Consider the following 12,698-nt stretch of genomic DNA (forward strand, 5'->3'; position numbering starts at 1 on the left):
CCAAAAGACATTGTCAAAGCCAATAGCTGTCTCATAAGCCAGACCTATTGGCATTGCCAATGCTTCTGTGGTTGTTTGTGGCCCTGTTTTATGGATTGGTGTTCTCTGATATTGCCACAAACAGCCTGCAGCAGGCAGTATATCATGCAGTTGCCCATACCTTGTGAAACAAATATATATAGTTAGTCCTTAGAAGTTCAAACCAGCTCTGATTTGTATTTGTGCTCCACTTTTTTAGCTATCTGACTCACTAATGGTTGCCACTTTTAATTTGGCTCCCGGGCCTATTTTCTGTCCCAGATCGGCCCTGGTCTTGTATTAAGGAGCACTAGAATCCTCAACATCAAAAGAGGAATTATCTGCTAAAGTAAAAGAAAAAAAGGTAGCTTGGGCAGTTGTGCTACCTACCAACCCAAAGAACAATTACATGAACACCTTAAGGTAATTTCAAATTGATAGATAAACAGATTAAATAGACTGTCACATTAAAACCATTCTAGCCAACCAATGATATTAAAGATTCGATAAAAGTGCCACTAAATACATTGTCAGAAACTCCTGCAAAATGCTTTTCTATGAAAAACATTATTGTTTGAACTTTATAAAGCTATACGATGTGAGCTGGATAACACTCAAAATTAACCAGTGCTGTAACTGAATTGTTTTCTCCTTAAGATACCTAAATATTAAAAGAAAAAATAAATACTTTTTGCCATGTGACACCATGCAAATATGAAAAAATGCAAATATCACGATTTGTTTTGAATATTGTAACTAATAATTTTCACTATGTGATTGGAAAATATTATATGAAAAAGTGTTTGAGAGAAGACAAGTTTGAAAGAGTGAACGAACTGACACGGGCTGTTATTTAAGTATGCATAAAAGTAGTAAGCACGACCCTTTTCCGAAAAGCAGGGCAGTGGAGAGCTGCAGAGGGACCAAAGACGCAGTCAAAGAGTAGTTACAGGGGTATCTGGTTTCTAAGATCGAAAGTGGACTGTTACAGCATTATCATGTAGGGCCTTATTCACAACGGTAAATGTACACTTTTGTGTAAGTTTACTATTTTTTTGCTATTCACAAACTCTAAGTTAATGGTTAATTTACAACTGCGGAGAGTCCACAGTCTGGCGGAGTACTCTGTAGATAAAAAGATGGGACATACTTATCTTTTTATGTGCGTTGTTCTCCGCAGTCGGAAACGTAATCTCAGAGTTTGTGAATAACAAATAAATAGTAAACGTATACAAAAGTGTAAGTTTACCTTGGTTAATCTGGCGCTTAGTGTTGTTTAAGATGTGTGTCTTAAGCCAGGTAGAGTCATTATTGTGTATAATTATTTAAAAGATTGTTTGACTAACATCTTGTGGTGTTACAGTAAAAATCTAATTAAACGCACCGTTGGGCATTCAGACGCAAGAGTAGAGTTTGATAGGACGAAGGGGCATATACAGCAGCTGTTGTATTCACTGATAACATCCCTTGAATCAACAACTCCCAAATCTCTCTCTCAAATATAGCCAGTATCTCCAATATCAATGAGTCACCCTGTGCCAAAGACATCACCCAGCACTATCCATAATGGAGTCACCTCTTGGAGGTGGAAGGTCTTGTGGGAAGAAGTTGAGCACTTATTCTCCCTTGAAGACTTGTTTATAAGAGAAAAGTCTGCATGGCAGCCAAGCTTGCTGAGGCGCTCGTCAACTCTAGGCTACTTTTCCTCCTCCCCTGCACTAGGTCCGTCTTCACGCTACGCGGAGCGGGAGAGCTGATGCATGGCCAGCTATATAGCGTCCACTCTATTCTCTGCTGCTCCTCCTCATCGCTCTTCCTGGTGCTATTACCGGGCGGTTTCACCCTCCTAAGCCCGGTTCAGCTGAACAGTATTTGTGTTGTAATTGGTGGGCTGGCTCTTTAGTCAAGAGTCTGGAGTCAGTCGGGCAGGAGGTAAGTTCTTTATTTCATGTTAGGCCCTTAGGTTACAGTCACAGCCTGATACCTCCTTCCTCCAACTGGGATCAACTGCCGGGCTTTGCCCAGCACCCAGACCCATCATTCCTCATATTCTCTTAGCTCCGCATATAACACTCTACTGCTTGCACAATCAGCCCATGCATCACAGACACATAAAGTCACAACGCCATCCCATTTCCATACACACAGGACAAACCGAACATGTTTTAAAAAAAAAACATTTTTTTATTTTTATTTTACTGTACTTACAGAGCGCAAACACCCATCCACAAAGGGATATCATGGCGCTATACTACTGCAGGGCCTAGGAGCTAGTGCACTAGTCTAACTCTGGGAAGAACCAGGGGGCTCATTACGATGGCATAACGATCGCCACCGCCGGGCCGGCGGTGGCGATCGTTATGCCATCGTATGCAGAATTGCCCACCGCCATATTACGATGGCGGTGGGTATCGCTGCGGACGGAAAGTCCGTCCGACACTTTTCCGCCTGCAGGCAATTGTCACGATTGCCTGCCGGGCAGAGCAGGGGCTCTAATATGGTGGTGGTGCCTAGCAGGCACCGCCCCCCATATTAGGATGTCGGGTCAGACAGGCCTATCCATGGCGGCAACGCCGCCATGAAAAGCCTGGTGGGGATTGCTCTTGGGGGCCCGTTGCGGGCCCCCCTTGTGTCTGGGGGAGGTGGGGTGCACTTGGGAGGTCCCCTACATTTCACTGCACCAAGTGGCAGGCACCGTGTGTTGCCTGCCATCTGGTGCAGGGAAATGCTGTGCATGCGATTTTAACATTGCGGCGGGTACTGCTGTCACCCAATGTTAAATTGCGGAATGCGACCGCCATGGTGGCGGTCGCATCCTAATTTGCGGAGCTTAAGTTCTTAAGTTCTTAAGTTCTTTCCAAACCTGACATGATCTGAGTTGAGACGGAGATCCATGGGCATTAGGTTCCAGTGGGCAGACACGCAATTTCACTAAAGCGTCCTAGTTTGCTTCCACAAAGGACAAACATCAAACCAAAACAACAATGACCTAGAACAATAAGACAAGCTCACACACCTTATTCATCCTCAACACGCAACACACAGATTCCCACAAGGACAATACACTCCATCATACTCTGTTGTGCACACATACATGCACACACGCCTATAAGCAAGTGATAATAGGTCAGTCATTGCCCCCCGAACTCCCATCCGGAATGGGTGGTAGGCGACCTTCTCAGTTTATTTGTGGGATGTCTCGTACTATCTGGTTCCAAGCTTTGACATGGTCCGGATTACGCCGCCCGCTTTGTACTTCTTGGGCCATAATGGCGCTCTCTCACTCCATCCACCGGGTTAGTTTCTGTCTCATTCCCAGCAGAGAGGGACCCTTAGAGGGATTCCAAAACATAGCGATGTTCCCGCGCGCCAAGACAAAAGCTAGGTCTGCAAACTTAGAGCAAATAGTTCTAGTGTGGGGTTTGGGGAACAACCCCAATAGACAAACAGCCGTCGGCCTATCGAGTGTAGCTGCATTATTCAAACTCGTCACAGACTCGCAGTATGGGGTAAGGAATGCAGTCCCACACCATATTGTAGTAGAAGTCCCTATCATCCAGCCGACACCTGGGGCAGGTCGCTTCGGTCCCCAGGAATATGCTATTGAGTTGTTTGGGAGTCAGGTATATCCTCTGTAGGTAGTAATACTGGATTAATTTGAAGCGGACATTGCAAGAGGTACAAGGAGTATAGCAGATGATACATGCCCAGTCCCTGTCCGACAATTTTCACCTAAGTCCATGGACCAGGATGTCCTCAATAGATCATGCTTGCTTTGGGGAGCAGCAAGGAACCAGAGGAGTGTGACTGCCCGGGTCTGTCTTGTCGTGGTGCAGATTGTCTTTAGGCAATTGTTTCCAGGGGGTTAAAATCCCTCTACACCCCACGGCGGTCTAAGAGCCGCTGCCACCTCGCCTTAAAAAGGAACTGATGAGGGGGACTATCAAACTCAGTCACCGAGTCCTGAAAATCACGCAGTTGGCCATTCAGAAATCAGTTCCCAACGGTCACCATGCCCCTTTGTTCCCAGTCCGTAGTCCCAGGGCTCAAGTCCTATTAAAAGAAGTGGGGAGACTGACCAAGTTAGGCAGTATGCAAGTGACATTATGACGCTTGCCATCACAGCACATGACTTCACAACATGTGGCATCACAGGAAGTTGGGATTGTTGAACCTCTATTTTGTTGCTTCCTTCTTCGAGTTTGTTATTCATGATATTGCAACACACATGGTGTGCATCTTATACAATGTTGTGAGCATAAATGTACCACTTAATTATGCAATAGTGCTCTGATATGTGTATGTGTCCTGCTACGCACTTCCAAATAAAAGCAATAGAGCACTCCCACACGGAGGCACACACACTGCGAAGCAAGAAAACATCTGAAAAGGGGTTTCACTCATAAAATCAGGCACATCCAAAGACCGTTTTCAGAATAAAGAGTGGGATTTTATTTGTGCAACACTCTCTAACAGAAAGGCTTTCGGAGATGTCAAATGAAACAATATGCAACTGTATATATATACATTTGCATATTGTTTTATATATATATATATATATATATATATATATATTATCTACTGGCGGTCGCCAGTAGATAGTTATAGTTAGGACCGTGTTTCCATAGGAAATCTGAAAATTCTATTTTGAATAACTTTGGCGCCGGTTGACGAATCCTCGCGAATTTTTCAAAATAGATGGGGCGCTCCGCTCCGCTCTTACCCTGAAAGTCTCGGGGTGATTAGTCAAGCGGGGGCCGAGAAAAAAGGGGGGTCCCAAAACGCGTTTTCCCCATGCATTTTTCCATAGGGACCTTTAGTCCAAGGTACAGCCCGAACGGCTGAACAGAATTATTTGAAATTTGGCAAAGAGAAAGTCCTCAGGTCAGGGATGTGCCTTTTGAATATCTGGAGTCAATCTGTTCAGTAGTTCCTGAGAAAATTTCAGTTAAAAGTACATATATATCTATAGGCGGGCTCCGTGCGCGTACGGTAAGCATACCGTACGCGCACGCTGCCGTGCGCGAGCGTAATTTTGATTGGTGGTTACATGACAGTAAACATTCCAGTCGGTCGAAATCAGGAAGTGTCGGCCGCCATTTTGTCTCTCGCAGTCTGAGGCAGTGAAAAACAAAGGTGGAGAATGTGAAAAGGGGGCAGGGTGGACAGTTCCTGACACCCTAGCCTTTGTCAGGGGGTCACTGAAGGACAAGCGAAAAAGCGTGGGGTGCGCGCACTGTGCGCTCATGGCACGCACAACGCATCGTGGGCGCTCGGTGCGCGAAGCGCACCGAGGGCCCACAGCGTGCGCACGTTGCGCGAAGAGCACGTGCGCGCACGGTGCGCGCACGGTGAAGAACCTGAAAAAAAATATATTAATAAATACATAACTTAGCATTTAAAAAACCGTACAAATTCAATTAAAAAACCATAGGTTTCACACACGTTATAGTTAGGAATTAGCATTTAAAAAACCTTGCAAATTCACTTAAAAAGCCATAGGTTTCACACATGTTATAGTTAGCTAGACATTTCCCTCGTAAAAAAACAATGAAATTCCCCCGTTATAGTTAGTGCAGGCAACTATAACTCACGCGACCGCAATCCTCTGCTGATGACGTCAGATATTACATCACTGTATTTAGACACCTATTTACCCATGTCTTCTTCCATTAATCTTTAGCTATACATATATTACAAATATTTATTTTTCAGAAAGACACATATTTAATCAGTGATGTAATATCTGACGTCATCAGCATGAACCTTGACAGCTTTGAATCACAACTTTCACCACATGTTAAATCACCTGGATTCACCCTTGACACCAACCTCACCCTCAAGGAACACACTGCCAAAAAACACAAAGATGGCCAGGTATCATCTCTCTCTCCTAAAAAAAGTCAAACCATTTCTTCCAGAAAGGGACTTCAGAACTAGTATTCAATCCCTCGTACTCTTGCATCAGGATGGTGGTAATGTCCTGCTTCATGGCCTCCCAGACTTCACACTGGCACCCTTTAAGGGTATCCTACAGGCTGCACCAAGTCTCATCCAGGTCCTGAAGACATATGATAACATCGCCCCCATCCCGATGGAACTTCATTGATTCCCCTTGCCTGCCTACACCATCTTGAAAACCAGCTGCATCATTCACAAAGCTATCACGATAAGCAACCCAGCTTAGCTTTCAAGCAAGCTTATCATCTCTGGAGTTTCTCAGCACACCCGCAGCCAGGACACAATCAGATTGCAGATTAAGAAGTGTAAAAACGAAATATCCAGACGACAGGTCTTTTCCATCTATGCACCCGGAATCCTAAAGACCAATCCCCATATCCAACAGGACCGCCCCAACGCTGCTCCAAGTTAGGAAAAAGTTGAAGACTCACCCTTTAAAGAACAATGCATCACAATGAATTAACCATCCACAACTCGGCTTCCTCTCTTCTTACTGGTTGACTTTATGCTTTTCTTTAATCATATACATCGTATCATATACAGCAAAGTGATCTAGGCTTCAATAGCTTAGCTGACTCTCCTCATAAGTAGACCATCAAGGATAGGTGGTTATTTGATTGTTTCAACTGCCTAAGCTTTCACTCACCCCTTTAATTTATGTTGTCTTAAAATGTTATGCTTCTCTCTTTATCCATCCTTATGTCATGCTACGCCATGCTATTTTCTTTTGTGTATGTAAAGCGCTCTGATACCTACGGGTCTAGCTAGCACTATATAAAACTTATAAATCATTCTGCTGTCTGTTGACTAAATTCTCGCTGTAGAAATGCCATATACATGCATATATACATACCCTGCACCTTACATTTTGCACCTTACAATGTTTGTTTATTTTCTAGTTTTTAGTGAGATGGACAGATTTCATTTCAATGTGCATTAAACATACATTCACTCACGCTGCGTATGCCTTGCTTGCATGTGAGAAAAAACTCTTCCATTGTTTTCATGAGTTTATTACCCTTTGCATTCCCAATGAAATCTACATGCATCAAGATCACCTGCAAGATAAGTATGAGCCTGCAAAAGCAACCAAGAAATAGGAGGACTAAGGACAATAACCTTCAATGTTTTAAGTCGAGTTCATGTATCTTTAAGGATATAAAGATGTCTTACACATGTAATATGATGCAATAATGTTACATGAAACAAATCATGGCCAGAAAGGATTCAGTGGAATGACCCTAATAGTCTATCTTTATAATGCTAATTATGAAGGGAACTATTTCCAAAATTCAGTTATTTTCCACTAGCACTAATTTACCTCCTTATAAATGCTACTCACAAACCTCTGACAGGAGAGCTCTGCCTCCACCTCTCCAACCTCTTCTATGCAGAGATATCCACCAGGAGTCACGAGATCTCTGCGCACGGAGCATTTGGGAAATTTACAGGAGCTTAAGGAGGCACGTGAAACTACAAAAACACATCAACAAATGAGTAAGACAAATGCAATTCATTAAAGTTTCATAAATGCCAATTACTGGAGTACGGTTAATAAAATGGACTCAAATATACACCTGCCAAGCCTTGGGGTAAGTCAAGCCCTACACATGGCCAACCATTAGTCCTGCAAAACACAGTGATAGAAATAAGTAGAGGGGGGGGAATTATACTAACACTAATACGACATAAAGAATATTAAAAATCAATTTATTCCGAAATTAAATTATAACTGATAATTTTTGTAAACAAACGTTACATTAAAAAACTCTTTTGGTAATATATTTTTCAATTTTAAATGTTTTATAAATAGAAGTTTAATACCATTGTTTTTACAATAAAAATGTTATACTAAGTCATAAAATTTTGATTTAACTTATTTTAATTGCCAATACTTTTTATTTATTGAAAAAATATGTATTGTGTACAAGTAATTTAATTCACATCTTTCAATCAAACCTCAAACACATTCAAGAAACCTGACGCTGCTAGAGGAATGCTATTTAACAATCAGGATTTTCTCAGTCCATCAACATCTGTACCTCACTGCAACATCTGTACTCCATTGCGGTTGTTTGGAGGCAGATCATATAGGGGCATATCAACAAGGCGGCGATAAAAAATTATCGCCGCTTTTGCGTCCGTTTTCGGACGAAAAGCGGCGATAATTTTATCGCTGTATCAGCAAGGTCACGCTATCGCGTGAATCCTTGCCTTAGCGCCCTTTCCCGTAACGCCCACCTTTGCATCTCTAATGAGATGCAAAGTGGGCGTTCCGTCCCAAAATAACTGGAGAAATGTCGCTAACCGACATTTCTCCAATTATCAATGGGCACGCTAACAAGGATAGCGATAAGAAAAGTAGCGCTAAGCTTGGTTATTGCTACTTTCCTCACGCCTGCTTTTTCTTTGACTAAACAATGTTAGCCAAAGGGTGGTGGATTATAGGGCTGAGACCACCCAGCCCTATCAACAAGGATATCACCGTTTTCCCAGGAACATTGCTGGAAAACCAGCGATGTTCCATGGAAAACATCGCTATCACAGGAATAATTATCGCCATTGCGCTATGCGTTGGTAATACAACACTAGCATGGCGATGATTATCTGCGATAGCCGGCGATAAAATTCCTCACGCTAAGGGCGACCAGCGATAATTATCGCTGCCGCTTGTTGATATGCCCCATAGTTCCTTGTGCTGATCAAAAAAAAGGTAACTCCAAAGTTTATCTCAGTGAGGTTCAGCTTCCTCTTAAGTGGAGTAGGATGCATCTTATATTCTAGAACTGATGTGCTTTTTCCTGTGAAAGAGGTAGTTCTAGGACGAGGAGGAACATTAGGGTGTTAGTATTATTTTTATTCATTCTTACTGTCTGTGAGTTATAAGAGTTTTTTGTCACGTGTATTGTTCTAATATTCCCTTTCATTTGGATTTCTCCAGCCCGGAGACAGAGATCTGCACACTAGGGACAGAGAACTCTAAAACAGACATAAAGTTACTTGAAGTAACTTCACAACGTTACTTGAAATAACTTCATGGTCATAAATTCAGTTGCAGAAGACCCTACCCCTTATTTGAGGAGGTGGAGATTCCTAGGCTGAGATCTATGCAGGGGATTGGTGAATGTCATCCTCCTGGAGATCTCCAGCTGAATGTGGGCGGATATTTCAGTGTGCGGAGAATTCTGCACAGACTTTTCCATTTGAGAAGAAGCCCCAATGATTGTATAGGATTGAGTCAGATATGATATTAAATAACTCATGGCTGTAGTTTTTTATTTAATGTTGACAACTCTATGTTGTCAACTAATAGTGACGCCATATTTTCAGCACTGAGCTTTTTGTTACTAGTTTACTTGGACTCATTACTTTTGTTCTCTTCGATGAATCCAGTTGATACTAGATCACAATGGTTTGTAACAGGAAACCTTAAGACTGAAAACAAAATGCATCTTTGGTGACCAGCGTTTGATCAATCATGTACTTCTACCGGTGGTCTTCACACCCGGTGGCTGACAAGCCTGACCTCAAGACTATGTAGGCTATAGCGCTCCCCTTTTGTTGACTAAAAATGCAACTATTGTTATTTGTGCTAATGTGGTTTTAGGGGTTGGCTTAAGTGGGGGAGGCTGGTTTATGTTCCTACCATTATTAGCCCTACCTCAGGACTGCTTGAGTCTATAGTCTCATTAGTTAAAATGAAGGGCTTGGGCTCCATCACAGGTAGTTCTTACAAGTGTAAGGTTTATGTCATCAGTATTACAGTATTTGTTTAATTTTATTCTCAATGTTTGACCTTCTGTGACCTGCACAGAAAATAATCTTCCTCACATATAATGATTAAGGCTCCCTGTTTTCCTTTTTTACTGATTTTTACAGATAAATACAGACAGAAAAACATTTGTTTTCTGGTCTGTATTTATGTTTAAATATGGAGAAAAACAGTAATCGGGTTGCTTTTTTGAGTGATTCTAAATACTGTCTGCCATGACTGTCAGGCACATAGCTGTGTGGATTGATAGGTAAAGGGGTGCACATATATCAGTTAACATAAATGTGCAAATATACTAATTTCAACTTCAGTGTTTCACAAAACACAAATATTTATGGATAAATACAGATAAAAGTAGCAAAAAATAAATATGTATAAATACAGACGGAAATGTCAAAAAAATAAATACCGTTTACACATACCCTATGGGGGTGCATTGAGATACAGGCTTATTGGGGATTGATTGTGGGGGAGCTCAATCGAATATTGGAAGTCCAAATAGAATTGGAGCCAAGGTTTCTCCTTTTGGCAATTCCAACAGAGGTAGACATCCCGAGGCGCAAACTTGTTTTAGCCAACCTGGGGCTGGTGGTGGCCAAGCGGAATATAGCTAAATACTGGGGGGTTCCACAAATACCTACTATCAACGAATGGCGGGCAGGCCTGGACTTACACATGGTTGCGGAACGAGTGACATATAAAGCCCGGGGCTATCCTAAAAAGTTCCCGAAAATTTGGGCCCCGTGGATTAAATATTATGGTTTGGAGGTGGGGGAAGAAGAGTAGGATGGGATTCTGTTGTCCGAAAGACCCGGGGTAGAGCACTGACCGATATACTGCTTGTGTCAATTATGTGCAATCCTGTAAATTGTACTGCTGCCTCTGGCTTGTCTTTGTGCCTGGTCCGTTCGCACATATGTGTAGATTTGACCAACATAGACGCTGTGTTCCAGGATAGCTTGATTCCAGTGGCATGGAGAGCACAGGACTCACGTCTGAGCATACCCGTCCGTCCCACTCGGGGTGACAAATGCAAAAAGAACTATTGATGGACAGAATGCAGAACAATGTCATACATTCACCCCAGTACAGAGATCTGGGCCTAAATCCATCGTTATTTTGCTCACCATGCCATTCCAGTTTGAACCCAGCCATATGCAAATCAATCTTGACCCTGTGCCCCATGGGAACAGTCCAGCCCAAACTGCCAGGCCAGGTCCTCCCTGGACTGGAAACAAGCATCCTAGGACCCGTTTCGGGGTTTCACCCCTCTTCAGCCAGGATAGCTTGATTCCCGTGGCATGGAGAGCACCGCACGGGACATTTGATTCTAACATTGCAAGTATGTACTCCACTGTCATAGTCTGGGTTCTGGAGACAGTGCACGGTATCTTTTTCCATTTTATATCAGACACAACACTAAAATGAAAAGGCAGGCTTTCCATTTATATTTTTTATAACACATTTTCATTTTATGCTGTCTATTTAGGCAGAATTGCAGCCAAACTTACGAAAGTAAAAACATTCACGTCGACCGGAAGCAGCTACAGGTTTTGCTAGTGGGGGCGATAAGAGTTTATAAAAAGAGGAAATGTGTATATTTAAAGAGTGTGGGCTCGAGCATAACGGGTCACAACTCTCCATTTAGCTACACTCGTGAAGTAAACGATAGAGAAAAAAACCGGCCTAAAAAACGGCCTGATGTTGGACTGATGCATTATCTCCACTTCCTGTTTCCTGGCTTGGCTCTCCCCCCTGTCTGGGGCTCTGTTTGCTGTAATCTCATCTGGAAATAGCAGTCAGCAGCCTATAAAGTTGTCAATGTCTATGGTGTGTAGAAGATGCACTGAATTGTAGCACTTACATAGCGCCTCGAACTTCTGCTTGGGGCGCCAAAACCGATAGTCAGGCAGGAACCCTGCTGAAACGTGGGGCAGTTTGTGGTTGATGCAGGGATGTATTTTTTGGCGATACTACGTGGAAAGTGTTACATGTCGACAGACTCGATTCAGGAGGGAGAGGAGACTCCCGATTTTTAAAGCAAAACAATTTCTTTATTTTATCTGACTCCCGCCTGAAAATACCTCTCCTTCCATAGGAGTCAATGGGAGAATTACATTCTCCCAATTATTTATTTTAAATCTCCCACTTTCCTCTTCTAAAATGTTGGCATGTAGGTTTTGTGTGTGATTGGCCAGAAAGGTGCTCTTGTCCTGTGACGCAGCACCTAGAAGTATGATGAAGCAGAAGGTGTGAGACATAAACAACAAATAGTACTGATAGTTATGACTAAAAGATAGAAAGAGTCACAGCCCCAGATTAGCCAGTGATGCATCAGGATGCTGAGTGCGTGTACTCCAAAAAAGGAGTAATCATAAAAAGTCCAACAATACATAGAAGGACGTGCAAGGCAGAGATGGTGTTGAAGGAGTTAAATGATGCCAAGTGAGTAAGGATGGGAGCTGGTGACATGATCAGAAGTCATGTGCCTTCTTAATGGCTGGGATACTGCCTGCTGGTGGACAAATGCACTTCATGACCAAGAGAAGAGGAACCAAGCTTTGCAATTTGAACAGAAACTGCACAATCTTTCAAAGCCCAGGTTTCACCTGCTCCTGCTGTGCCGGAAAGAGCCCAGAGGTTTAAGCAGGGGTTTGGGCCCGATGCCTTCTAGTGCTTCCATAGCAGGACAACTTTAGTCGGCTCATGGCTCAGGCCCTAGCCAGACCTAAATCCTGCACATTGTGAGGGCAAGACACAAAGCACATGGTAGGTTCCTGCCCTGACAGCGCAAGAACAATTCAGCCCGCCCAGTGTTAGGCTTCTGCCTTCACCGTTCCAGGCAGGCCCAATAGTTTTTCTTAGATCCCGGAGATCCATGCTCTTTCTAGTTTTATATGTGGGGACATGCTCGGGTCCTCCTAGAATTTAACTTCCACTTTCATTA

The sequence above is a fragment of the Triturus cristatus genome, chromosome 3_2, assembly GCF_964204655.1.
Source record: "Triturus cristatus chromosome 3_2, aTriCri1.1, whole genome shotgun sequence".
NCBI classification, from domain to species: domain Eukaryota; kingdom Metazoa; phylum Chordata; class Amphibia; order Caudata; family Salamandridae; genus Triturus; species Triturus cristatus.